This window comes from Moschus berezovskii, chromosome 11, assembly GCF_049115385.1.
Source record: "Moschus berezovskii isolate FMDL1 chromosome 11, NW_MosBer_1.0, whole genome shotgun sequence".
Taxonomy (NCBI): domain Eukaryota; kingdom Metazoa; phylum Chordata; class Mammalia; order Artiodactyla; family Moschidae; genus Moschus; species Moschus berezovskii.
In genome coordinates this window covers 19,996,940-20,024,107 of record NC_142470.1, presented here as the reverse complement: position 1 = coordinate 20,024,107, position 27,168 = coordinate 19,996,940, and the positions used below count along the sequence as shown (strand labels likewise).

The following is a 27,168-nucleotide window of genomic DNA, read 5'->3' as shown; positions in this document are numbered from 1 at the left end:
ACTCCATCCCTGGACAGCAACCGGGGGCCGGGTCTCAAGGGGGATCACCAAGAGACAGAACTGACCTGTCTGTTGGTGTCTGGAAAGCGCCACGACAGGTTCGTAAATGTTTTGGAACACTCACCTGGGCAGAGGAAGTCTTCCTCTGGACGTGGGCGTGAGCGTGCCCTCGGTTGCCAAGGAAACTCTCCACCGCAGGGCGCGCCCACCGGACTTGACCGCCTTTGTAATCGCAGTGATTATAGGAGGAATTTATCAATAAAACTACCGCGTAGTACCGCGGCTTGAGGTCATAATCCGTGCTGTTTGCAAACAAGAGAGGGAACCCCCCAGAAATTAACGTGTGAGTGTTTAAAGAAAAAAAAAACACCTCTAAGAATTCATTTTCTCTGGAGGCTAGGAGGAAACTTTAGTGCATCCTTCTTCGTGGATGGTATTTTCAGTGGTTTCTGGGAAAGATTAAAATCTCTAAATTATTTTTTAGGGGGGCAAGGATGTTGAAGAAGTTTCAATTGCCTCCCTGAGTGTGGGCTCCCCCTTGCCGCCTGAAGCTAGCCAGACTGGCCACCTGCTAAAGGGAATGCTTTCAGACCTCTGGAAAGAAGCCTAAGGCGTAAGAGCCCCAGATGCAGGATGGAAAGGTGACTTTTAAGGTCACAGCAGAATGGCCCTGCAATCCTATTGTGGAGCTGGGAATGGCAGGTCGGAACTCCCTACAGCTGTCCACTTCATCATCATGATTGGGACACGCGGGTGCATTAGTCAGTCTTGCGACATTCCCTCCCGAGGGAGGACACCTGAAACCAAGGATGAGGAAACCCAGTGTGTACAGGAAGGTTGAGTGGCAATTCCAGGGAAGGAGTGGCCTGGTTGGACATTGACGTGGGGTCTCGTATTTTGGACTTTATCTGGAATGCCATTCTTTCCAGCCAGGGAAGATAGATCCCTAGAGTCAGGCTTCCCTGGTGGCTCAGACCGTAAAGAATCTGCCTGCAATGCAAAAGACTCAGGTTCGGTCGCTGTGTCAGAAAAATCCCCTGGAGAAGGGAATGGCAATCCAATCCAGTATTCTTGCCTGGAGAATCCCATGGACGAGGAGCCTGGTGGGCTTCAGTCCATGAGGTTGCAAAGAGTTGGACGTGACTGAGCGACTAACGCACAGAGTTGGGAGCAGACCTCTTTTATGAACAACAGCATCAGTGCCCACAGATTTTGCTGGAATTGCTGGTGTCACGTGACTGATAAGTGGCAATTCTGTGAGTGGAACTCAGGCCTCTGATCCAAATCCCACGTCCTTCCGACTGGTCCCAGAAAGCCTGCAAGCCTGGTCCTCACTGTGAGAACCTGTGCTTTCCATCTCAGTCCAGGTTTTCCCACCCTTCCTTGTTCAGAGACCTGGCTTCTCAGAGATTGGGCAACGTGTTTAGAAGTGTCCTCAACTTTGCTTATGAATCCTTTTCTTTTTATAACTCTGATTTCCTCTTTTTCGGTGAAATAAAAGTCTGACACGAATTAACTCCAGGATATCTGATTAAGAAAAGAATAAGGACTGTAGTCTTGCTCATCTTACTCAGAATTTGCAATCTTTCTGGTCTTTCGCATCTTTTTTTAAAAAAACCACTGAATTATTTAGTTATTGTTGGCTGTGCTGGGTCTTCCTTGCTGCGAAGGTTTTCTCTAGTTACAGAGAGCGGGGGCTATCCTTGGTTGTGGTGCTTGGGCTTCTCATTGCCATGGCTTCTCTTGTTGCAGAGTACAGGCTCTAGAGCTCGAAGGCTATATTTCCACAATTTAAAAATAACCACTGTTAACATTCAAATTGCCTCTGTATTATTTTTTTAATGTATATTCATATATACAAATATGGGCTTTAGGACATGACTGAGATTATATGTTATACATAAAGTTTGGCATCCTGCTATGGATTGCTTTTTAGAGATAAAAATAAATTTATCAGCCTATGTTATCACTAATTTACCACACCAGAACTTAAGTCAGATATATTTGATTTCAAAGGCAAATAAAGAGATCTTGCTGAACAACTTATATCTTAAAGGAAAAAAAAAAAAGAGAGAGAGACTGAGAGAGACAGAAACAACTCTGTTTTGCCCCAGGGCTTTTTGATTTGCAGTTTTCAAGACAGTATATGTACTTATCCATTTTGAATCAAGGTGTTATTCTCCTGTTTCCCTATAAAGTGAGATCACTCTTTAACAGAAAGAGAGACATCAACCAAAAGTTGTAGAGCCTGATCCTTTAGGATATTGTGAAGTGAAAGTTGCTCAGTCATGTCTGACTCTTTACGACCCCATGGACTATACAGTCCATGGAATTCTCCAGGCCAGAATACTGGAGTGGGTAGCCTTTCCCTTCTCCAGGGGATCTTCCCAACCCAGGGATCAAACCCAGGTCTCCCGCATTGCAGGCAGATTCTTTACCAGATGAGCCACAAGGGAAGCCCCCTTTAGAATATTAGGACAATACAAAAGAGCATTCCCATCCCACACATCAATACAACAAAAGTAGTTTCCTTCCATATATTAGCCTGAAGCAGCATTTAACACCCATGTTCAAATTCTCCACCCCCACTCCCAAAGTCTGAAAGCTGCACTAAGTTGAAGTGCCTTGACCAACGTTTATAAAATACCCCCAGGTTGTGAAAATAAAAAAAGGTTTATAGACACAGTTCTGGAAGAACCCAGGTTACAACCCAGGTTAAAGAATGCTCTCTCTTCCCGGGAAAAAAAAGGCTGGGGAGGAAATGCCATCAGCCTTGAATCATCTCTAGCGTATTATGAATTTGGCTTTGGCTAAATATTCCAGAACTATTTCTGCAGCTGTCATGGCTGTGCACTGAGCCAGCTAAATCATGCAGAAGGAAACAGTTCCATCAGGTTTGGGAACCAGAAGGACAAGGCTGGTCTTTTTGGTCTGTTGTCCACTGGCCTCTCCCACACGGTGCCCTCTTCCTTACTGCATGGAGACAATCCTTTTCAAAGATGCAAGATTCTACCTGCAATCAGCTTGGGTGGATTTTTTTAAGACTTTGCTGAGAAGGACCCAGGGAAGTTTTTCTGAAGGGACAGGTCTCTAGAGAAGAAAAATGCAAGCCAAATTGTCCCTGGAGTGTCAGCATGGTGTTGTAGGAAGAGATTAGGCTTTGGAATCAGATAATCTGATAAACTGCTTAACCTCCATGAGCTACAGGGTTCCCATGCTTAAAAAGGAGGGCAATTATGTTCGCCTTTCAGGCCTGCTCTGAGGATGAGAGAAAATAGTATTGGAAGCACCAAAGTCAGAGCCTGAGAACCAGCTGTGCTCAGTAAACGTTCCCTTCACCTCTCACTCCCTCTGCTTTCTTAGGTCTCTAGGGGTTTACGTTTGGCATATTATTTGCCATTATGTTTGGCATATTATAATAATCTCTTGTTATTGCCTGACATCTTTCTCTAGGGACTCAGAGTACTTTGATCTACATTTTGTCATTCAGCCAATACCCTTGTGATTTTAAGGACAACGTCCTGATGGTGTTCAGTTTTTTTTTTCTTTTGAAGAAAATAAGGCTGAGGAATTCTTATGATTCCTTTACTCAAGTACACAGAGATAAGTGTTCATTTAACAAGTTGTTGTTTTTTTTCTCTAGTATCTTCCAGGCTCCGTGGAGTCTGGAAATAAATAGTTTGCTCAAGGCAAAAATAAATCAGTTTTCAGACTCGTGGTAGAGGAAAACAAGCATGGTAAACAGAATTTTGAGCTGTCCCGACTCATGAAGCTATGAATACAAAACACGGAGCAGGATGTGGCACATGTATAAAAATGAGATATAAACATTCAAGAAGTGCCAAGATTCTCATTTCACAGATGAGGAAACAAGCCCAGGGAGATTAAGTGAGTTGAGTGAGAGCACAGTCAATGGTAGGCCTGGGATCTGAACTTCATTCTTCTGAGTGAATAAACAACTCCTCCTCCAAAGAAGCAGCTTCTAATGCACTATCAATTCCTGGCTCTTCCGCTCATCAGCCAAGTGAACTTGCACAGTTACTTGCGCTCAGGGGGCTGTAAAGTGAGGATAATAATCTTTCCTGTTTTATAGCTTTTTTCTGAAGATTAAACAATAGGGCTCAGCGACCGGTCCCTACCAGTCAGGGTGTATTCTGAGTATCCGCCACCTTAAAAAGCACCTCTCCTTGGCCTCTTTTTCTCCTTTTGTTTCTCATTTCCAAGTTCCTTTTCCCCCATCCTGGGTTCTTTTGGAAGATACTGATTCTGCCCAGTTGTAAACACGTGACCCGTCTGTCACTCATGAGTTCAGTCACTTCTTAAGTTAACCCAGGAGGAAGGAAGGGGTGGCCAGTGCTTGAGGAGGAGTATCCCGGCTCCAGCAAAGAGAACCCACCGGCGTTTCAAGCTCTGCCTTGGACTTGAGATGATCTGACCTCAAGTCCCCAGTTCTGTCATGGATCAGCTGTGCCCTTTCCAAGTACAAGCTCCTGTAGTCAGGCTTCCTCACCTATAAAACGGGGACACCAAGGTCCTGTTGCTTTCGTCGTGTATGTGCTTCGTTGCTCAATTGTGCCCAACTCTTTGCGACCCCCTGCACTGTAGCCCACCAGGTTCCTCTGTTCATGGAATTTTCCAAGCAGGACTACTGGAGTGGGTTGCCATTCCCTTCGCCAGGGGATCTTCCCGACCCAGGGATCGAACCCGGGTCTCAGGCATTGCATCGCAGGCAGGTTCTTTACCATTTGAGCCATGAGTTAAGCCCCCAAATGGCCTGGCATATAGCAAACATTCAAATGTTTAGATATGGAAATAAGTAAATACCTGTTGCAACCCGAAAGGACTTTCCTAGCTTTATTACAGCCTTTGAAAAACATGAAGTGAATGTTTTCTTGTGTTCCATTCTGTTCTTCCATCCTTCATTTCAGCGGCTTCCTAACAGCCAGTCCAAAGCATACTTTACACGTTCTACTCTACAGCACAGTGAACCCTGTTCAGTCCTCAGTCCTCTGTAATGGCCGAAATGGGAAAAGAATCTAAAACAAAAGAGTGGGTATATGTATTAATATAACTGATTCACTTTGCTGTATACCTGAAACTAATGCAACATTGTAAATCACCTATACTCAATAAAAGTTTTAAAAATAAATGAATTAATTAAAATATATCTTATATCTGCCTACTTGTCTTCTTTCTTTTGATTCTTCTAGGTCATTATCATCTTTACCCTCATCTTCTGTAGCAGATGGAATAGTATTCTCCCCAACAGAAATTCACATCCACCCTGAACCTCAGGTGCAGACGTTTCGCGCTTGCTCAGTCATGTCCAAGTCTTTGTGACCCCATGGACTGTAGCTGTCAACTCCTCTTTCTATGGGATGGACGTTATTTAGGAAAAGGGTCTTTGCAGATATAATTAGTTAAGGATATTGGGATGACATCATACTGGATTTATCATAAGACACAGAGACACATGGGGAAGAAGACATTCAGATAGAGGCAGAGACTGGAATATTTCACCCCCAAACAGGCCACTTTGGCATATTGATTACTTTGAATGAAAGGCACTTAAGACACATCAGGGGCAAGAAGGACACCGATCTTGTTCTTTTACTTGAAAGCAGGAGATAAAGCTCCCATATGAAAGTGTCCTCTTTGATCCAGGGGGAAGAAAGACTTTCTTATCACTAGAGATAGGTGGGGTGGGGGGGTTAGGGGGGAGCTGGGGACTAAGATCTGTACCAACATCCTTGTTAAACTAACCCTTAACTTCCAAGGTTACTTCTTCACCATTTCCTACCCCTCATATAAGCCCCTTTGTCTTGTCCATTTGTCACAGATTCATTGTGTGCTTGTCTGAAAGATGTAAAAGCTTCCTGCTCTGGTTTTAAAAAATTGTATGCTTTTCTCCTGTTAATTTGTTCTGTTTCAGTTTAATTCTTAGGCCCAGCTGGAGACCCAAATAGGATTGAGGAGAGTTTCCCCCCTTACAATTCTACTTTATGACCATGAACCCAAATTGAGACCACTATGTGATGCCACTTCACACTTACCAAGACAGCTATAATTTAAAAAAGGAAAACAAGTGCTGATGAGGATATAAGATGAGTTGGGGCCCTCATATACTGTTGGTGGCAATAAAAAATGGCTCAGCCACCTTGGAAAACAGTTTGGTAGTTTCTTAAATGTTAAACACAGTTACCAGATGACCCAGCAACCTCACTCCCAGATATACAGTGAAGAAGTTCAAACTGCATACACACAAAAACTTGGACACAAATGTGAACAACAGCATTAGTCATAATACCCAAAAACAATTCAAATGTCTATCGACTGATGAACAGGTAAATAAAATGTGGCATATCCACACAATGGAATATTATTTGGCAATGAAACTGAGCAGGGGTGGGGAATTCCCTGGTGGACTAGGGGTTAGGATTCTGGACTTTCATTGCTGTGGCCAGGGTTCAGTCCCAGGTTAGGGAACTGATAGCCAGGCAAAAAACAAACAAACAGAAAGGAGTGGGGCGCTGTCAATATGGATGAACCTTGACAACACTGAAGCCAGTCACTGAAGACCATAAATTGTCATGATTCTCTTTAGGTGAAATATCCAAAATAGGCCAGTTCATTGAGGCAGAAAGCAGATGAGTAGCTGTCTAGGGTTTGGGGACAAGCAAGGGGGTGGGCAAGAGTTAGAGGAAAACGGAAAGTGGCTGCTAAGAGTTTCTCTGAGGGATGATGCAAAGGTGAGATTGAGTGTGGCGAGGATTGCACAACTGTGTAAAAACAGAATTGTAATTTAATGCGTGAATTGTATGGTATATTATATTTCTCAATAAAGCTGTTAAAATATAGAAAGCAACCACAAATACCATTTACCAAAAAGGTAACCGAAAACAAACAAGGCCGCTCAAGCGTGACCTGCCGGTGAAAACTTTCTAAATCCTTGTTTGGATTCCCACCTGTTCCTCTCGGGGTTTTCAGAGCCGTGGCCCAAGAGCCTGCAGTCTGTCTGTCTGTCCTCATTGCTGGACTGGATCAGCAGCCTTCACTCTTATCCACATCTCCACCTTCACAAGGAAGGCTGCCAGTAAAGATCTGTGTAATGAGTGAATTCTCATAATCAGTTTGATACATTCTGTGACACAACAAACATATCATCAAATAGCTAATAGTTTGATCAATAAATATTCATAGCCATGAACCTTGGCTTCATCAGCATCTGATAAACATTGTTGAACCTGAGGTTCTGAGAAGCATGCTGTGCTTAGTAATCTCAGAGGTCAGGTATGTCAGATTCCCGGAGTGCTTGAACTCTGTTTTGATCTCAGCACTGTGCAGCCAACATTTTGGGGAGCAAGTTGCCAGGTCCGTGGCTGGAGTGGGAATGCCCCAGTCCAGGTGCCCCCATCCCCTCTCTGGCCTTCAGTCTACAGCCAGCTCTGGAGATGATCTAGTGCGTCCAGACTATATATCTGAGTCCCCAAGACTAGCGCTGTGGGCTCTTCTTCCCGAACTGATCCTGGAGATCTGCGCCTGGCCAGAAGGCCAGAGCACAGGTGACAGTGATGGAGGAAGTGGCCGGTCCTGTCCTCCTCGTCCTGGCATTCCACTGAGAGCCTGCGGCCAGCCGAGGGGAGAGTCCACGCCCTTGGCCGGGTTTGTGGGGAGCACAGCGTAGGCGGTTCCCTGGCTCTACAAAGGACGCTCCTGCCTGGCAGTTTTTAAAGGGAGATTGTAAAGGTCCCTTTGACCATCTTCTGTCTCCATAGGTTTATCTGATGACAGTGACACCAGGATGGTATCCATTTGGAAAATGAGCACTGTGCTCCTAGGGAGTTTTGAATAAGAATGTCACAAAGGAATGAGGATACCCAACACGCAACCGCCGTGAGGAGCAGCATGAATTTTCCGCCAGTCTCTGCGATTTGGAAACCTGCTTAAGAGTCAACCAGATTGATGAAGCGACAGACAAAGCAGAACTTTGCAGATATTAGTGAGACTGGGTGCGGAAATCCCTTGGGAGAGTGCCATGGGTCTGGGTTGGGGGATGACCCTGAGCCACGTGTCTGAGTTTGGGAGGCCCTTGGGGACCCTCATGTCTTCGGCCAGCCCATCTCATCCCACCTCGGGCACTTGCTGCTTCTCTGTGCCTTGCTCTCCTCACTCCCGACCTGCCCAGGGTGCTCCAGTTCCTCCCCCTGATCCCAGAGCCTGGAGGCAACTTGGAGACATCTTCCAGGACAAACACTCTGGCTGCATGTCAACCTGCCTCCTTCGTGCTGATCCCCCACCTCGAGGACATCTGGGGGGGAAACTGGTGCAGCCAGACCAGAGGCCTCTGTGTCTGTGGAGAAGCCCCTGCAGCCAAGGCTCCAGCAGGGCACCGCCCTTTCCCCCTCCGAGGAAGGGACAGGGAAAGCAGAGACCTGTGTGGTCCTCAGAGATGGTGGAGTAGGTCAGGGAAAGACCCCTGTCTGCCTGGTTGCCTGTGAAGGCAAAGCAAATCGACAGGATTTCCTGAATGAATGAATGAAGATGAATGAGTGAAACATCAGCATCTAGCCCCTCCCCTCCTCCATGAGGACCCGAGTATCTGACTTTGGTACAGTGGTTCTCTCCAGCTCAAGTGGGGTGGCTTGAGTGTCCCTCCAAGCTCCTCCACTCCAAGGACCTTCCATTTGTCTTTTCAGCTGCCCACTCCTGTGGCCGCACCCTGCACCTTGTCATCACCTGAAACTGCCCCACCTCAGAAAGCTTAAATACCAGTATCCCACTCTCATACCCAGCTCCCACTGCACTGCCTTCAGCGTGCCCACACACACACACGTACACACCTCTGCTTTCCCCTGCTCAGTCACCTCCTCCCAATGTGGCTTCTTCTCATGCCAGGAAAACGGTCTGAACTGCCTTCTCATCAGCACCTCAGATGCTCTCGCATCCTACTCTTCCTGTGAACCCACCTCACCTCATTTCAGCAAAACCCTTGGTGCTCAGTCTCCCCTGTCCCTCGGGCAGCCCAGCCGTGCCCGAGAGGTGCCCCCGGGCTGCCCGGCTTTGCACGTGGCCTCCTTGTCCAGTTGTCCCTTCCCTCTGTCACTCACCCATCGTGCTTTCAACAGATATGCACTGAGCGCTGACCGCAGGCCACAACTGTTCAAGGTGCCAGGGTCTGAGTGGTGAAAGCTAGGTCCCATCCTGCTCTCAAAGACCTCCCTACTCGTGGGGGACACAGTAAATTGACCCAAGACCATTGTGGTGACTCAACCGGGTCTGCCTCGCTGCTCGGCTGGAGTCTCTCCTGAAGGCTTTGCAGGCTTCATTCTGAAGATGACCTCACCCCCCACCCCCTAGCAAAGTGATACCCTCAGATGTCAGTGTTGCTTCTAATTCTGCCAGTCTATGGATTTACCATCTTATGTAGTCCTTCACCCCGTTGCGGCCTTGTTCTTCTTATTTAGAGGATGTGACAGGTCCCCCTCTTTGATGCTGGCACCCCCTCCCCGGCTCATCACCAAAGCCTCCCCCATCTCCTCTGTCAGTTATCTCCTAGCTGTCTTTCATCATCCAGCACACCGTCATTCTACGATCCTTCCCCTCAGCGTGCAAACTCAGCCTTCTTTCTTTCTGTATTATTGTTTTAATTGTTGGCTGTGCCTTGCAGCTTGTAGGATCTTAGTTCCCTGACTGGGGATTGAAACTGGGTCATCACGGTGAAAGTGTTGAGTCCTAACCTCTGAACCACCAGGGAATTCCCTTAATCATCATCTCTCTTTAAACCTCCTTCCTTGTTCCCTAAGCCCTACTTTACTGCCCCCCGGGTCTCTCCATTCTAAACGTCCAGCACCGTGTTCACATCCCGACAGCCAGGCACACCCGCTGCCTGCAGAGGACCTACTTTGTGTACAAGCCTGTGCTCATGGCTAAGGTAACCACAGGGAACACAAGGCCCTGGCCTCAGGCAGCTTCCATTCTAGTGTGGAAGGCAGGTCAGATGCAAGTAAACAGGTAAATAAGAAATTAACATTTTTTTTTAAAGTTCTTACAAAGATCAAAAGGGGGAATGAGACTGAGAGTAGCTGGGGAAACCCACTTCAAATAGAGTTCTCCCTGGAGATGTGACAGGGCCTTGAAAGTTTAGAGTGGCCCAGATTCATGAGGCATGGAGACAGGAAGAGCCGCACCTGGTGGGAGGAATCTCCCAGCTGAGCGTGTGTAGGTGGGCGCTGTTCCCTCCTCAGGCCGCCCCCACCTGGCTCTATCCTCACCACTTCCTCGAAAACAATCCTCCTCCCATTTTTCAGCCCAGGGAACAGGTGTGGTCATGTTTATTCGTGCTCCCATATCTAGGTTGTTGTTCAGTCACCAAGTCACATCCGACTCTTTGTGACCCCATGGACTACAGCACACCAGGCTCCCCTATCCTTCACCATCTCCCAAAGTTTGCTCAAATTCATGTCCATTGAGTCAGTGGTGCCATCCAACCATCTCACCCTCTGTCACCCCCTTCTCCTCCTGCTTTCAGTCTTTCCCAACATTAGGATCTTTTCCGGTGAGTCAGCTCTTTGCATCAGGCAGCCAAAATATTGGAGCTTCAGCTTTAGTCTCAGTCCTCCCAATGAATATTCAGGGTTGATTTCCTTTAGGATTGGCTGGTTTGATCTCCTTGCTGTCCAAGGGGCTCTCAAGAGTCTTCTCTTACACCACAAATGGTTTAACACTGTCCTCCGGATCACCCCTTGTTGGGACTTGCGTGAGTCCGTCGTCTCACGTGGTCACTCAGGCTCCTTCCTACATGTCTTTTCTCTGACCTCCCTTTATTTTTGTCTCCATTCCCTACCCACTGCTCTCTTGACCTCCACTGGAGGTTCATGGCTTTTGAGGGCTCACAGAACCCTTTGATTCTCTTTTGATCTCTCCTCCCAGAAAAAAATATGTGTATATTACATGTATATAGGATTCTTTTCATATGGTATGGAGGTTTGCAGGCCAACCTAGCCTCTTGGACTCCAGATTAAGAAGCCTTATCTATACACTTTCCCAGAGATATTTCAACCACTTTCACAGGAACTACTTGTTCTTCATAACTTTTAATAATTCAAGGGTAGTGGAGAGGAAGGGATGAGTACATAGAATATAGAGGATTTTTAAGACAGTGAAACTACTTTGTATCATATAATATTTTTGTAACATCTAATGGGAAAACTGAAATGAAAATTTGAGCCAACCCAATGCTATTACAATGATGAATACATGTCATTTTACATTTTTGTCCAAACCCATAGAATACCAAGAATGAAACCTAATATAAACTATAAACTTTGGGTGCTGATGAAAATCAGATGACAATATAAATTGGGATCTGTTCCTGGACTGTCTCCTTTTCCATGATGTTGACTCTTCCTTCAGAGGCACACCATCTTGATTACGGTGACTTTATAGTAGGCCTTTAAATAGTCTCTAACTTTGTGGTTTTTTAAAAGTGTTTTGAAAATAATTTTTGTACTGCTACACATTTTAGCCATGAAATTAAAAGATGCTTACTTCTTGGAAGGAAAGTTATGATCAACCTTGATAATATATTAAAAAGCAGAGACATTACTTTGCCAACCAAGGTCCATCTAGTCAAGGCTATGGTTTTTCCCGTGGTCATGTATGGATGTGAGAGTTGGACTGTGAAGAAAGCTGATCGCCGAAGGATTGATGCTTTTGAACTGTGGTGCTGGAGAAGACTCTTGAGAGTCCCTTGTACCGCAAGGAGATCCAACCAGTCCATTCTAAGGGAGATCGATCCTGGGTGTTCATTGGAAGGACTGATGCTAAAGCTGAAACTGCAATACTTTGGCCACCTCATGCGATGAGTTGACTCACTGGAAAAGACTCTGATGCTGGGAAGGGTTGGGGGCGGGAGGAGAAGGGGACGACCGAGAATGAGATGGCTGGATGGCATCACCGACTCTGTGGACATGAGTTTGAGTGAACTCCGGGAGTTGGTGATGGACAGGGAGGCCTGGCGTGCTGTGATTCATGTGGTTGCGGAGAGTCGGACATGACTGAGTGACTGAACTGAACTGAACTGAACTGAACACTTTTATCCATACACACCAAGGCTTCCTTGGTGGTTCAGAGGGTAAAGAATCTACCTGTGTCCGCCTCTCCGCGACCCCATGAATAACAACACGCCAGGCCTCCCTGTCCATCACCAACTCCCGGAGTTCACTCAAACTCATGTCCATCGAGTCGGTGATGCCATCCAGCCATCTCATTCTCGGTCGTCCCCTTCTCCTCCCGCCCCCAACCCTTCCCAGCATCAGAGTCTTTTCCAGTGAGTCAACTCGTCGCATGAGGTGGCCAAAGTATTGCAGTTTCAGTTTTAGCATCAGTCCTTCCAATGAACACCCAGGATCGATCTCCCTTAGAATGGACTGGTTGGATCTCCTTGCGGTACAAGGGACTCTCAAGAGTCTTCTCCAACACCACAGTTCAAAAGCATCAATTCTTCTGCGATCAGCTTTCTTCACAGTCCAACTCTCACATCCATACATGACCACGGGAAAAACCACAGCCTTGACTAGATGGACCTTGGTTGGCAAAGTAATGTCTCTGCTTTTTAATATGCTATCTAGGTTCGTCATAACTTTCCTTCCAAGGAGTAAGCGTCTTTTAATTTCCTGGCTGCAATCAGCATCTGCAGTGATTTTGGAGCCCAACAAAATAAAGTCTGACACTGTTTCCACTGTTTTCCCATCCATTTCCCATGAAGTGATGGGACCAGATGCCATGATCTTTGTTTTCTGAATGTTGAGCTTCAAGCCAACCTTTTCACTCTCCTCTTTCACTTTCCTCAAGAGGCTTTTTAGTTCCTCTTCACTTTCTGCCATAAGGGTGGTGTCATCTGCATATCTGAGGTTATTGATATTTCTCCCGGCCATCTTGAATCCAGCTTGTGCTTCTTCCAGCCCAGCGTTCCTCATGATGTACTCTGCATATAAGTTAAATAAGCAGGGTGACAATATACAACCTTGACATACTCCTTTTCCTATTTGGAACCAGTCTGTTGTTCCATGTCCAGTTCTGACTGTTGCTTCCTGACCTGCGTACAGGTTTCTCAAGAGGCAGGTCAGGTGGTCTGGTATTCCCATCTCTTTCAGAATTTTCCACAGTTTATTGTGATCCACACAGTCAAAGGCTTTGGCATAGTCAATGAAGCAGAAATAGATATTTTTCGGGAACTCTCTTGCTTTCTCCATGATACATTTTAGAGTTAGCTTGTTAATTTCTACCAAAAAAAAAAAAAAAAGCCTGCTGTTTTGCATTGAATCTATAGATTGGTGTGTTGAGAATGAATATCTTCTCATTTATTTATTTATCTCCCCATCCTTCCACCCCCTTCTCCACCACCACGACCTGCTCTTGTGTTACCCACCATCATGCCTGACCTTGAAGCTGGAAGGCATCTTTAACCTTGCCCTCTCCCTTAGCCCTAACGACAATCATGAAGGTCTGCTGGTTTTTCTCTTTGTCCCTAGTGGTACCATATGCAGGCCTTCCTCATTACTCACTCAGATAATTGCAATTACTGCTTAATAGCTGGACCCAGCAAATATAACTCACATATCAGCCTGAGAGGCTGCTTTTGCAAATCTGACCCCACCCATCTAGCTTGACACCCATTAGCTCAGGGTAAATTTCCAGTTGCCTTAACTTGACATATACCAGTTCACTATCTGGCTCTTTTGTACCTTCTCGGCTGCATTTCCCAATATCCACTGCCCCTTCCTTTTCCTGAAAGCCTCCCCACCCCCTGAATGAGTTGGGGTCCCTTGTTGATGCACCCATCATGCCCGGTACATGGAACTGGCCACATAAGACAGGGTCTCTTGCTCAAAAATTGTTAAGGATTTCAAGATGCAACAGCAGAGTTTTAAACCAGGTGTGAGTGAGGCTCTTGTGAGCACGGGGCTCTTCATGACTGTACTGGGCCTTTGCATATCCCATGCTTGTCACTGTCTCTGTTTCTATAGAGCAGGAAGCCCTAGAGCTCTGAAGAGCCCGGGCAGGTCATCTGTGAAGTGAGTTGCTTTTTTCCAAAACCCGTGGCTTTTGTTCCTTTGTTATAACCTGTTCACTTTGAATGCTCTTAGAACAGAAAGCATTGACTACTATTATAGTCTAGCTGCTTAATTCTGACAACTGAGTCAACAAATAACTATGTTCGATGAGGCCATTTCGAGATGAAATGAATTTGCTTGTGGTTTCGTGGTCAGCCAGTGATCCCACTGCAAAGATGAGGATGCTGATAAACCTCCAAGCACAGAAGTCACCAGTTTTGGAGTAGTATAATCAACCTGTGCTCTTTCTCAGTAAACATCTGTTCTTATTCAAAGGATTCTACACATGAAACTCAGGTTTTCCAGGTGGCTCGGTGGTAATGAATCCGCCTGCCAATGTAGGAGGCAGGTTCGATCCCTGGGTTGGGAAAATCCCCTGGAGAAGGAAATGGCAACAGACTCCAATATTCTTACCTGAAAAATCCCATGGACAGAGGAGCCTGGCTGGCTACAGTCCATGGGATCACAAAAGAGATGGACACGACTTCGTGACTAAACAACAACAAATACATTAAACTTTCCAAAAAACTCCTTTAAATAGACTGGAAATGCATGCCCATGTGCATCTGGTGTTATTTACACAAAGTGTAAGTGTGTGATTGAAGGGGGAAATGCGCAGCGAGGTAGCATCCCATAGTCTGGGGCAAGGCATGGGGTGCTTGCTGTGATCTGGCTTGTCCTCAGGTCCGAGTGAGAGTCAGGTCAAGTATAAGAAGTCTTCTAGTCTGACTGACTGCTGCCTCCCCTGGCTTAATTTCTCCTGCGCTGGACTCCTTTTCAGCATGGACTCTGCTCTATGCAGTCTTTTATCTCTAATACGCGTGAGGTCTGGAAACAGGTCCAGTAAATGGCTAATGAATGGAACATAAAGGGAGGAAAAAAAGAGGAAAACAATCACAGGGGAGATTCCAGGGTTGGATTATGTTATCTTGTGGAAATAAGATAACTTACATTACCCCCACCTGGAGCAAACAAGAAAACAAAACACAGCCTCACTTGATCTAAAGTTCAGCTTCAGTTTGTCCATAATGTAGATACTAACTCGTTGTGGTTTAAGATAGCTAAATGCCCATATATGTAATACTAATGAAAACAAACAAAAAAAAATTTAAGAAAACTAGCAGAAACAATAATAAATTTATATCGATAACATTTATGAAATGTTATTTCTTAATTTCTTAATAACATGTATGTAACTTCGACTTTTTAAATTTAGTTGTTCATTTATTTATTCAACAGACATGGAGTGTTTATTACGTGTTTACCTAGAGAACAGATTTCCATGATCAAACATTCTATAATTCACCATCATCCACTTGTGGATTTTAACATAATTAAAAAGGAAATCTTTTTAACAGCAAAAATATTAAGTCTATTCCTCTCTCTTTTTTGCCCAAGCTATATAAAATGGACAAAAAGCATAACACAAGGCCATATGCAAACTGCGTGTGCATTCCAGAAAACTTGAACTCTATCTCGTAATATTGACTGGAATCTGTGTGCCAATTCAGCCCATAGAGAAAGACTTACATGGTAGTATCTTATTTTCATATAATAATGTCATCTGCAAAGCATTTTCATAGGTGTAATGTCACTTCAGATATGCCTTCTAGAACGCAACAACCTGAAGCAGACATATTGACAAATACCTGAACACACAGTAGTAACTCAATAGCTACATTTTTTTTTTGGCTACACTGGGTCTTCACTGCTGTGTGTGGGTTTTCTCCAGTTGTGGTGAGTGGGGGCTACTCTCCTGGTGAGGAGCTCGGGCTCTAGAGCATGCAGGTTTCAGTAGTTGTGGCACGTGGGCTTTAGTTGCCCTGCACCATGTGGAATCTTCCCAGACCAGGCATCAAACTCTTGTCCCTTGCACTGGCGGGTGGATTCTTAACCACTGGACCACTAGGGACGTCCCTCAGTAGATATTTGCTGAATGAGTATATGAGTGAATATGGTTACAGGACACATGATCAAGAGCAAAGTAGTAAAAGAATACAAAAATTTCATAGGTAAGTCCTAAAGGCATTTCAAGCCAGTAGCTGAATACACGTGTACTGAATTTAGTTTCTCAAATCCTTGCTGTATCTCAGGAGGGATTCTCTCCTTCTCTGGGTGGGAAAGACAACCTGTCCACGCTGATTGTGATGACAATGATGGTGATGGTGATGACCATACAAGCTGCACATGGCTAGGCAGAATTCCCAGATGACCCAGTGTCCTTCACCTTTGCATAATTCCCTCCTCTGTAAATATATTATGTTACATCACATGGCAAAAAGATTTTGCAGATGTAATTAAGGTTACTAATCAATTGATCTTAAGATAGGGCTCACCCACTCACATGAGTCCTTCTCTTTTGGATGCAGATGGGAAGTCTGAGACCTACTCTGGCTGGCTTGAAAGACGACAAGCATCTATTCTGTGAGTTGCCCATGGCGGGAAGTGGGGCAGCAGTCACAGGGGAAGAACCTGTGATCAGCTTCTGGGAGCTAGGAGTGGCCCCCTGGCTGACAGCCAGCAAGGAAATAATAAGGGATCTCAGTTCTACAACTGCAGAACACTGAATTCTGCCAAAAGCAAGAATGATCTGGGAAGCCGCTTTCTCCCCAGAGCCTCCAGACCAGCCAGACTGGATGACACCATGGTTTCTGCCAGGGAACCAGCCATGCCATACTAGTCTTCTGGCATACAGAGCTGTGGGTCAATATTGACACTGTTTTAAGCCACTACATCCCCTGGAGAAGGGAATGGCTACCCATTCCAGGCTTCTGGCCTGGAGAATTCCTGGACAAAGGAGCCTGGCAGGCTAGTCTATGGAGTCGCAAAAGGTCAGACATGACTGAGCAACTTTCACTTCACTATAAGCCACTACGTTTGTGGTAATTTGCTATTAGCAACAGAAAACCAATCCAGTTGTTGATGATATTTTTAAGGTGTGGAAAATTCCTGTGCAGGTTATGGGGAAGCCTGAGCGATGATTTAGAGAAACAGGGAAATAGGTGGGCTTGGCACCCTGGGCTGGGCAAGGTGTGGTCAGCTACCAGGAACTTCAGTATTCTGAAACGGGGTCTGAAAGGTGGGAAGAAGACCATGCCATCAGCAAGAGCCTGAAAGAGCGTTATCTTTGGGAATCACTTAGAATAACATCTTTCTCTTTCATTCAACAAATTTATATTTGTTCTATTCTCAGTGTTGCATGTAATTACATATATGTATAGCAGTCAGATGGATAAGGTCCCTGTTCTCGAGGGGCTTCCATGCTGGTGAGCATGAAGGAACCAGAGGATAAAAAAACTTTCATCAGTGTCTGAAAGTCATTCCAGGTAATAAATGCAAGAAAGATAACAAAGCACATGAATGTGATGGAGGCAGCCAGGCGGGGGTGGGACTGCTGTGGGTCAAAGAAGGCATCCGGGGGTGGGGAGGGACATTTCAAATGATACCCAGATGGTGCACAGTGGCAAAATGCTAAGGTCAGAGCATTCTGGACAGAGAGAACAGCAAGTGCAAAAACCCTGAGGTCAGAAAAGCATGTAAATAATGTGGCCAAGTCACTGGGGAGAAAGAGGTAGGCTGAAGACAGGTGGTGGAGGATTGTATTGGCATCAGGGAGGAGCTGAGATTTAAATGTTAGTGCACTGGGTTCTAAGGAGAAGGGAATCATCTGATGTGGTGTTTCTAAAAGGTTGTTCTCAGAGCTGAGTCCAGATAGGAGTGAGAGCAGGGGGGCCGGGGTGAGAGGCATCAAGAGTTCTGGTTCTTGGGCCTCCCTGGTAGCCCAGTGGTAAAGAATCCACCTGACAATGTGGGAGACACGGGTTCAATCCCTGATCGGGGAAGATCCTGCACAATAGGAGCAACTAAGTTCATGGGTAGCAGCTACTGAAGCCCTTGCACCCTAGAGCCTGTGCTCGAGGAGTCACTGAAAAAAAAGCCTGCACACCACAACTAGAGAGTCACCCCTGCTCAACGCAACTAGAGAAAAGCTCACGCAGCAGCAAAGACCCAGCCCAGCCACAAATCAGTAAAAATATTTTTTTTTTTAAGAAAAGAGTTCTGGTCCTGGTGGATAGTTGGGAAATCTATACACAAGCCTCCTGTAATTCTCATGGAGAGAAAATGAGGAAACCGGCTTCAAAAGAAATGGTGAAGTCCTATGGACCTAGCAGGAGGATTCTCAATATCAGACAATTCTTAGAAGACAAGCAGGCAAGCAAACAAAAAACTTTTATTCTGCAGTGATTTTAGGTGAATTTAACTCAGATGACCATTTTATCTACTACTGTGGGCAGGAATCCCTTAGAAGAAATGGAGTAGCCATCATAGTCAACAGAGTCCGAAATGCAGTACTTGGATGCAATCTCAAAACGACAGAATGATCTCTGTTCGTTTCGAAGGCAAGCTATTCAATATCACGGTAATCCAAGTCTATGCCCTAACCAGTAATGCTGAAGAAGCTGAAGTTGAACAGTTCTATGAAGAACTACGAGACCTTTTAGAACACCCAAAAAAGATGTCCTTTTCATTATATGGAACTGGAATGCAAAAGTAGGAAGTCAAGAAACACCTGGAGTAACAGCAAATTTGGCTTTGGAGTACAGAATGAAGCAGGGCAAAGGCTAGAGTTTTGCCAAAAGAGCGCACTGGTCATAGCAGACACCCTCTTCCAACTACACAAGAGAAGACTTTATCATGGACATCGCCAGATGGCCAACACCAAAATCAGACTGATTATATTCTTTGCAGCCAAAGATGGAGAAGCACTATACAGTCAGCAAAAACAAGCCCGGGAGCTGACTGTGGCTCAGATGATGAACTCCTTATTGCCAAATTCAGACTTAAACTGAAGAAAGTAGGGAAAACCACTAGACCATTCAGGTATGACCTAAATCAAATCCCTAATGATTACACAGTGGAAATGAGAAATAGATTTAAGGGACTAGATCTGATAGACAGAGTGCCTGATGAACTATGGACAGAGGTTTGTGACATTGTATAGGAGACAGGGATCAAGACCATCCCCAAGAAAAAGAAATGCAAAAAAGCAAAATGGCTGTCTGAGGAGGGCTGTGTAAATAGCTGTACAAATAGCTGTGTAAAGAAGAAAAGCAAAAACCAAAGAAGGGAAGATATACCCATTTGAATACAGATTTATAAAGAGTAGCAAGGAGAGATAAGAAAGCCTTCCTCAGTCATCAGTGCAAAGAAATACAGGAAAAATAACAGAATGGGAAAGACTAGAGACTGTTCAAGAAAATTAGAGATACCAAGGGAACATTGCATGCAAAGATGGGCTCAATAAAGGACAGAAACGGTAGGGACCTAACAGAAGCAGAAGATACTAAGAGGTGGCAAGAATACTCAGAAGAACTATACAAAAAAGATCTTTATGACCCATATAATTATGATGGTGTGAAAACTCACCTAGAGCCAGACATCCTGGAATGTGAAGTGAAGTGGGCCTCAGGAAGCATCACTATGAACAAAGCTAGTGGAGGTGACAGAATTCCAGTTGAGCTATTTCAAATTCTGAAAGATGATGCTGTGAAAGTGCTGCACTCAATATGCCAGCACATTTGGAAAACTCAGCAGTGGCCACAGAACTGGAAAAGGTCAGTGTTCATTCCAATCCCAAAGAAAGGCAATGCCAAACAATGCTCAAACTACCGCACAATTGCACTCATCTCACACGCTGATAAAGTAACGCTCAAAATTCTCCAAGCCAGGCTTCAGCAATTCGTGAACTGTGAACTTCCAGATATTCAAGCCGGTTTTAGAAAAGGCAGAGGAGCCAGAGACCAAATTGCCAACATCTGCTGGATCATTGAAAAAGCAAGAGTTCCAGAAAAACATCTATTTCTGCTTTATTGACTATGCCAAAGCCTTTCACTGCGTGGATCACAATAAACTGTGGAAAATTCTGAAAGAGATGGGAATACCAGACCACTTGACCTGCCTCTTGAGAAATCTGTATGCAGGTCAGGAAGCAACAGTCAGAACTGGATATGGAACAACAGACTGGTTCCAAATCAGAAAGGAGTATGTCAAGGCTGTATATTGTCACCCTGCTTATTTAACTCATATGCAGAGTACATCACGAGAAATGCTGGACTGGAGGAAGCACAGGCTGGAATCAAGATTGCCGGGAGAAATATCAATAAGCTCAGATATGCAGATGATACCACTCTTATGGCAGAAGGTGAAGAAGAATTAAAGAGCCTCTTGATGAAAGTGAAAGAGGAGAGTGAAAAAGTTGACGTAAAGCTCAACATTGAGAAAACTAAGATCATGGCATCTGGTCCCATCACTTCATGGGAAATGGATGGGAAAACAGTGGAAACAGTGTCAGACTTTATTTTTTTGGGCTCCAAAATCACTGCAGATGGTGATTGTAGCCATTAAATTAAGAGACACTTACTCCTTGGAAGGAAAGCTATGACCAACCTAGACAGCATATTAAAAAGGAGAGACATTACTTTGCCAACAAAGGTCCGTCTAGTCAAGGTTATGGTTTTTCCAGTAGTCATGTATGGATGTGAGAGGTGGACTATAAAGAAGGCTGAGCGCCGAAGAATTGATGCTTTTGAACTGTGGTGTTGGAGAAGACTCTTGAGAGTCCCTTGGACTGCAAGGAGATCCAACCAGTCCATCCTAAAGGAGATCAGTCTTGAGTGTTCATTGGAAGGACTGATACTGAAGCTGAAACTCCAATACTTTGGCCACCTGATGTGAAGAGCTGACTCATTGGAAAAGACCCTGATGCTGGGAAAGATTGAGGGAAGGAGGAGAAGGGGACAGAGGATGAGACGGTTGGATGGCATCCCCGACTCGATAGACTTGAGTTTGAATAAACTCTGGGAATTGATGATGGACAGGGATGGCTGGCGTACTGTGGTCCATGGGGTCGCAAAGAGTCAGACACGACCGAACTGAGCTGAACTGAAGACATTAACGTTGGTAGTTCTTATTAAGTAAACTACAGATTTCATTCACATTTCACCAGTTTTTCCACTAATGTCATCTTTCTGTTCCAGGATCGAACCCAGGACACCATCATGTTTCATTTAGGACTTAATTCTTTCTAGTGTTTTATTTTGGAGAAGGTGATGGCACCCCACTCCAGTACTCTTGCCTGGAAAATCCCATGGGCAGAGGAGCCTGGTAGGTTGGAGTCCATGGGGTCGCTACTAGTCGGACAAGACTGAGCGACTTCACTTTCACTTTTCCCTTTCATGCATTGGAGAAGGAAATGGCAACCCACTCCAGTGTTCTTGCCTGGAGAATCCCAGGGACAGGGAGCCTGGTGGGCTGCCATCTATGGGGTCTCACAGAGTCGGACACAAGTGAAGCGACTTAGCAGCAGCAGTGTTTTATTTAAGGATGCACAAATGTAAACCCAGGTATAAGTTTTATTAGGCTTTTAGCTCTTGTATTACTGTACACCAAAACAAATAAGTTATTTTCATGCAAAATTTAAAAAAAAATTAAAACCAATATAACTCAAGTTAATTTACTATGATGATTGATATATTTTTTAAACGAAAATCAATTGCTGCTTTGCTAAATGAATATGCAGCACTGCTACGGCCTGAGGGCTTTCACGTTCTCCATCCCTACCCTCTTTACTCCTTCCCACCACTGTTATCGATTTGATCAACTGCAAAACCTTATTTCACGCAGCAGGCCGTGACATCACTGGGTTTTCAGTAGGCTCAGACTCACCCCTACTGTATTTTTTCACACTATCACCTTTCCTTCCAACCACTGAACTGAGACAATAAAAGCAGTGGCACGTGGAACCAGTGAACTGTAAACTTAAACGCAAACTTGGGGATCGTATGAGCAGTAGTACTTTCCAGAAGATGCCAACCAGAGAATCAGATATATCAACTGTTTAAAATGTTATTGTTGAAACAGAAAAAAAAAAAACCAAACACCCGAAATGCTATTTTACAAATACATCTGTAAGCCCTAGTTTAAGATACACTGCAGTGAGGATACATATAATGTATGATGCGAATCTAGGTTATTTAAAGCCTCCGGGAGATGAAGGAGATTAAGTGGGAGTTACTGAGGTACACGGGGTGGGGTGGAGGGGTGGGAAGGTGGAAGTAGTCAGAAGAGCAGGTGCAAAGACTTGAAGGAAGTGTGAGAGAAGGTCTTGCATTTTTCTATTTTTTTATTGGAGCTGCTTAGCTGCTTTGCAGTGTTAATTCCTACTCTATGACAAAGTAAGTCGGCTATCAGTTCAGTTCAGTCGCTCAGTTGTGTCTGACTCTTTGCGACCCCATGGACTGCAGAACGCCAGGTCTCCCTGTCCATCGCCAACTCCCGGAGTTCACCCAAACTCATCTCCATTGAGTCAGTGATGCCATCAGCTATACATATACATATATTCGCCCTTTTTTGGATTTCCTTCCCTTTCAGGTCAGCAGAGAGCAATGAGTGAAGCTCCTTGTGCTAAACAGTAGGCTCTAGTTAGTTGTCTATTTTATCCATCGTATCAATAGTGTATGTGTGTTAATCCCATTCGGGGGTCTCGCATTTTTCAAGCTGTGTGTATTTCAGCTCAGAGAGTCTAGGGAGTGAGGGTGCGGACGAGAGAGGTGATGGGGAGGGGCCAGCACCAGGTGCCGTGGCTGAGAAAGTCAGAAGGGGGCAGCCAGGTTGTTCAGATGTATTCTTCCAGGTTTGGGGAGTTGGAGTGTTAACGTGATTGGGCTTGCCTATTAGAGACATGACTTTGTCTCTTGTGAGAGACAGATTTGAGGCACAAAGATCAGAACAGAAGGATTTTGTTGGGCCAGGTGGGAAAGGATGAGATTTGATCTCGTCTCACAGTGGGAACACAAAAGAATGAATTTGACATCTGAAAGGTAGAATCAAAAGGATTTGGAGATGAATGGGCTGTGGAAATAAGGAATTGGGAGAGGGATCTTGAAGGCTGCTTGAAGGTTTCTGGAATGGCAACTAATAACACAGCATTTAAGATTATTTAGAGTATATAACTTTTTTTCTTAAACTGTTTTTTTACTGTTTTCGCAGCATTAATAACAACAACTAGTGCATAGTGCTTACTATGTCAGGAACTGTTCTAAGCGCACCATATGTATTTTATTGAATCTAAAAGCTCATTAACTATAAGATGCACCATTATCCCATCTACTACTAGAAGAAAAATTACTGTCAATTAAATATGCTTGACACACAAGACACATCCTGATTTCAAAGTAATAGATATCCTGGACTCAATGATTTATGGCATGCAATCATTTTATCTTTACGTCAAGCCCTCTGAGGTAGATTCTATAATTATCCTCATTGTTCAAATGAGGAAACAGAGGCAGAGAGATTACAAAACTTGTTCTCTTCAGCCTCTATCCAGGTAGCCAGTGGTAGGGCCAGAATTTGGATCCAGGCAGTCTGGCTTTAAAGTCTGTGCTCTTAGCTCCAAGGATAGGTATTGAATAAAGCACCGCATTCAAGTTCATCCCAGTCTAATGACTGAATATTTGTGTTCGAGATGAAACTAGAAACACCTGAGAAGCAGCACCTGCTTTGTAGTTCCACCCTATAAAACACTGGATTGAACCCTCAGGCCAGTGACTGCAGGGAGGGCGCCATCCTGGCACCGAGGACCGAGAACACCTTGTTCTATCTGGCAGAAAACACTGCCTTCCTTCAAATGTGTTTCCTGACTCTAAGCTACGACATTTCTTGTTGGAGAGACAAGGTGTATAACTGGGCATGTTTGAAACAACCACCATCCGTCAGAGAGCTGTGCTGTTTTCAATATTCCAAAGGCCAAAATGTAGGTAACAAACAACTAGGACTTTGGGTCAGGATGAGGAGTGATTAATTGATACATTTTTTTAATCAAGAAATCTTTGCTGAGAGTGTGCTATGTGCCAGGCACTGGGGTAGGCCCAGGAAACCCAGAGGTGAATTAAGCCCCAGACTTGTCATCACGTCTAGAGGGAAGGGGTGGTCAGACAAGTACGTTACAACCCACAGAGGTAATTGTCATGGACTGACTTCAAATCTTTCAAAATAAGCCAAGCATGAGGAAGTGGTGAGGGTGTAGCTGAAACATGATGGTTCATGTGTGAATTGTTGAAACTGGGTTTTACATATATGAGTTCAATACACTATTATACTTCTAAATACATAAAACAAAATTCCTATAATATGATAAATGAGGGAGAAAGAAAACAACAGGGTGAAGATCACGTTCAAAAGGACTCTACCCCACACGGAAAAAACCTAAGGGTTCATCAACAGATAAATTCTGTGTGTGTGTATGTCCATCGACACGTACAGTGGAATACTATTCAGTCATAAAAAGAATGAAATCTTGCCATTTGCAGCAACATGGAAGAACTTGGGGGGCATTATGCTAAGTGAAATAAATGAGTCAGAGAAAGATACATACGTATGATATTGCTTATGTATATATTATGTTTATTCAAAAAACTACGGCAAATGAGCTGTAACAAAAGAAGCAGAGAGAGAGAACAAACTAGTGGTTATCAGTTACAGGGGACAATAAAGGGGTGGGGAGTGGGAGGTACAAACCACTGGGTGTAAGATAGGCACAAGGATGTATTTATAACATAGGGAATATAACCAATATTTTGTAATCACTGTAAACTACAAATAATTGTGAAAGTCAATATTTCATAGTAACCTTTAAAAATTGTTTAGAAATTTTTTAATTTTTAAAAAGGAGCCCATCCCAAGTTTAATTAAAGAAAGGAAGTTTTATGGGCTTTATTTTTAAAAAAATGACATTTTAATTAGCCTTGAGAGATTGTGACTTAAAAGAAAAACAGTGCCTGAAGACAACTGCCAAGAATAGGCATCTAGCATAGCATGGCATCCACATTCATTATTTATTATTTTTTGGATTTTGTGTATTTTGGTAATAAAAATCTACTAAAAAAGGCATTTATTCGGTACAGTGAAAGCATAGGAGAATGAGAAAAATATTATACTCCAAGAATTCTTAAGCCCTCAGATGTAGGCAACAGTAAAGGTAGGTCTCTAAGTAACTGGGTGATCAGCAGAGAAAGGTTGTGAACCTTCTGAAAACGATACATGAGGGGCTGTGACTTCAATACCGCCACACACCATCTCATAAGATACCAGGTTCAAACCCACTTCATTCCTTATCACTTTTCCTTTTTTTCCTTAGACATTTTAAAAATATATATATCCTTATTTGGTGGAATTGCCAGGAAGGAAAAAAAGTCTTTCTCTACTCTTCTAGGTTCCTTTGGCTGGTTTAAGAATTAAATTGACATCAGACAGATTAATATGAGAAAAATCAAATAAAGTGTACTAACATGAATACATGGGAGAAACTCAGGGAAACTACTCAGTTCCTCAACGCACCAAAACGGTCGAAACCCTCACCTTAAATACCATCATTGTTGCTGCTGCTTAGTTGCTAAGTCCTGTCCAATTCTTTGGGACTCCATGGACTGTAACACACCAGGCTCTGCTGTCCATGGACTTTTCCAGGCAAGAATACTGCTTGTTGTTCGGTCACTAAGTCATGTCTGACTGTCCGTGACCCCATGGACTGCAACACACCAGATCTCCCTGTCCTTCACTATCTCCCAGAGTTTGCTCAAACTCCTGTCCACTGAGTCAGTGATGCCATCCAACCATTCCATTCCCTGTCACCTCCTTCTCCTCCTGCAAGAATAGTATGAAAAGGCAAAAAGAACACTGGAGTGGGTTGCCCGTTTCCTACTCCAGAGGATCTTCCTGACCTAGGGACTGAACCCAAGTCTCCTGCATTGGCAGATGGATTCTTTACCACTGAGCCACCTGGGAAGGCCAAATACCATCTTTAGCTAAACACAAAAAATTGTTTTGGGCGCTGGTTTGAGACTTCAAAGGTGAGGAAGGCAATTGACATGGAGATTAAAAAGCAAATGTTTGGTAAACAAATAAATGCTTGCTGGTTACCTCAGAGACAATGGGACACCTAGAAGAATTTTAACAGACTTTGCTAGGTTCCTCCCTGTCCACCACACCTAGTTCATACTATAGTTATCTCTGGTGACAGCTCCCTTCCTAGAACAGGTCCTCTGGCTACATTCTGCTAGACAGAGAAGGGGAAGGTCAAAAGTCTCTTCCCATGTCTTTTGGACTGTTACTGTTTTCAGATGAAAATAATGCACATGCCAAAGAGACATGTTGGGGTGGTGAATTTTGCTCTTCTATGGATGAATGCCAAATCCAGATGAAGGGACTTTCCCGGTGCCTGCGGTCGATAGGAATCCGCCTGCTAATAAAGGATTCTATCAGGGGTCTGGGAAGATCCCACATGCTGCTGAGCAGCTAAGCCCACCCGTTGGCCGCAACCACTGAGCCTGAAAGCCCAGGGCTTCAAAAGAGAAGAGACAGCAGTGACATGAAACATCGCAGTGAAGCCCAAGCATCGCAAGAAAGCGCCACCCCCACACAACCCCCGCAACTAGACAAATAACATGCAGCAAAGACGACTGATTGCAACCAATTGATAAATACTTCTGAAAAAAATCCAGATTAAAAAAAAAATCTTCATTTAATTATTTAATTTTCATCTTTGGCCATTCCATGGCCACGCGGGACCTTAGTTCCCCGAGCAGGGATTGAACCCGCACCACCTGCAGAGGAAGCCCAGGATCGTCGGGGCAGTTCCCCCCAGTTTTTTGGGTTTTTTTAATACATCAATCTCCAAAAGCATTTATTTCTATGGGACGGCTGCAGAAACACCGGTGAGAACAGAATTTTACTTCCACTCTTCATCTGCTCACAGGTCTCCTTCTATTCTCACAGTCTACCTGGCTTCATTGACTGGGAGTCCCCCCTCCCTCCATCCCCGAAGGCTTCCAATGAGCCCGGCCAGCCAAGCCCTCCGGGGTACCTCGACGCTTCAGCCCGGGCAGCGACCCTAAGAGCTTCCTGCGTCTCCCTGCCGTAAGGAGGGAGAGCGGTTTCGGCCCTCCCCATCTTCACGTGGCTCCCAGGGCGCTGCCATCTCTCCGAAAGCCTCACC

General features: G+C 44.6%; 1 long non-coding RNA gene across 1 annotated transcript; it reads right to left on the bottom strand.

Annotated features, from left to right (window-relative positions):
• Nucleotides 1–3,651: 3,651 nt before the first annotated feature.
• Nucleotides 3,652–27,168, bottom strand: LOC129539018 (uncharacterized). Its single transcript, XR_008682380.2, has 3 exons — nucleotides 27,037–27,168; nucleotides 6,966–7,101; nucleotides 3,652–5,036 (listed from the first exon to the last, which is right to left on the bottom strand). It is a non-coding gene; the product is annotated as an uncharacterized LOC129539018 (long non-coding RNA).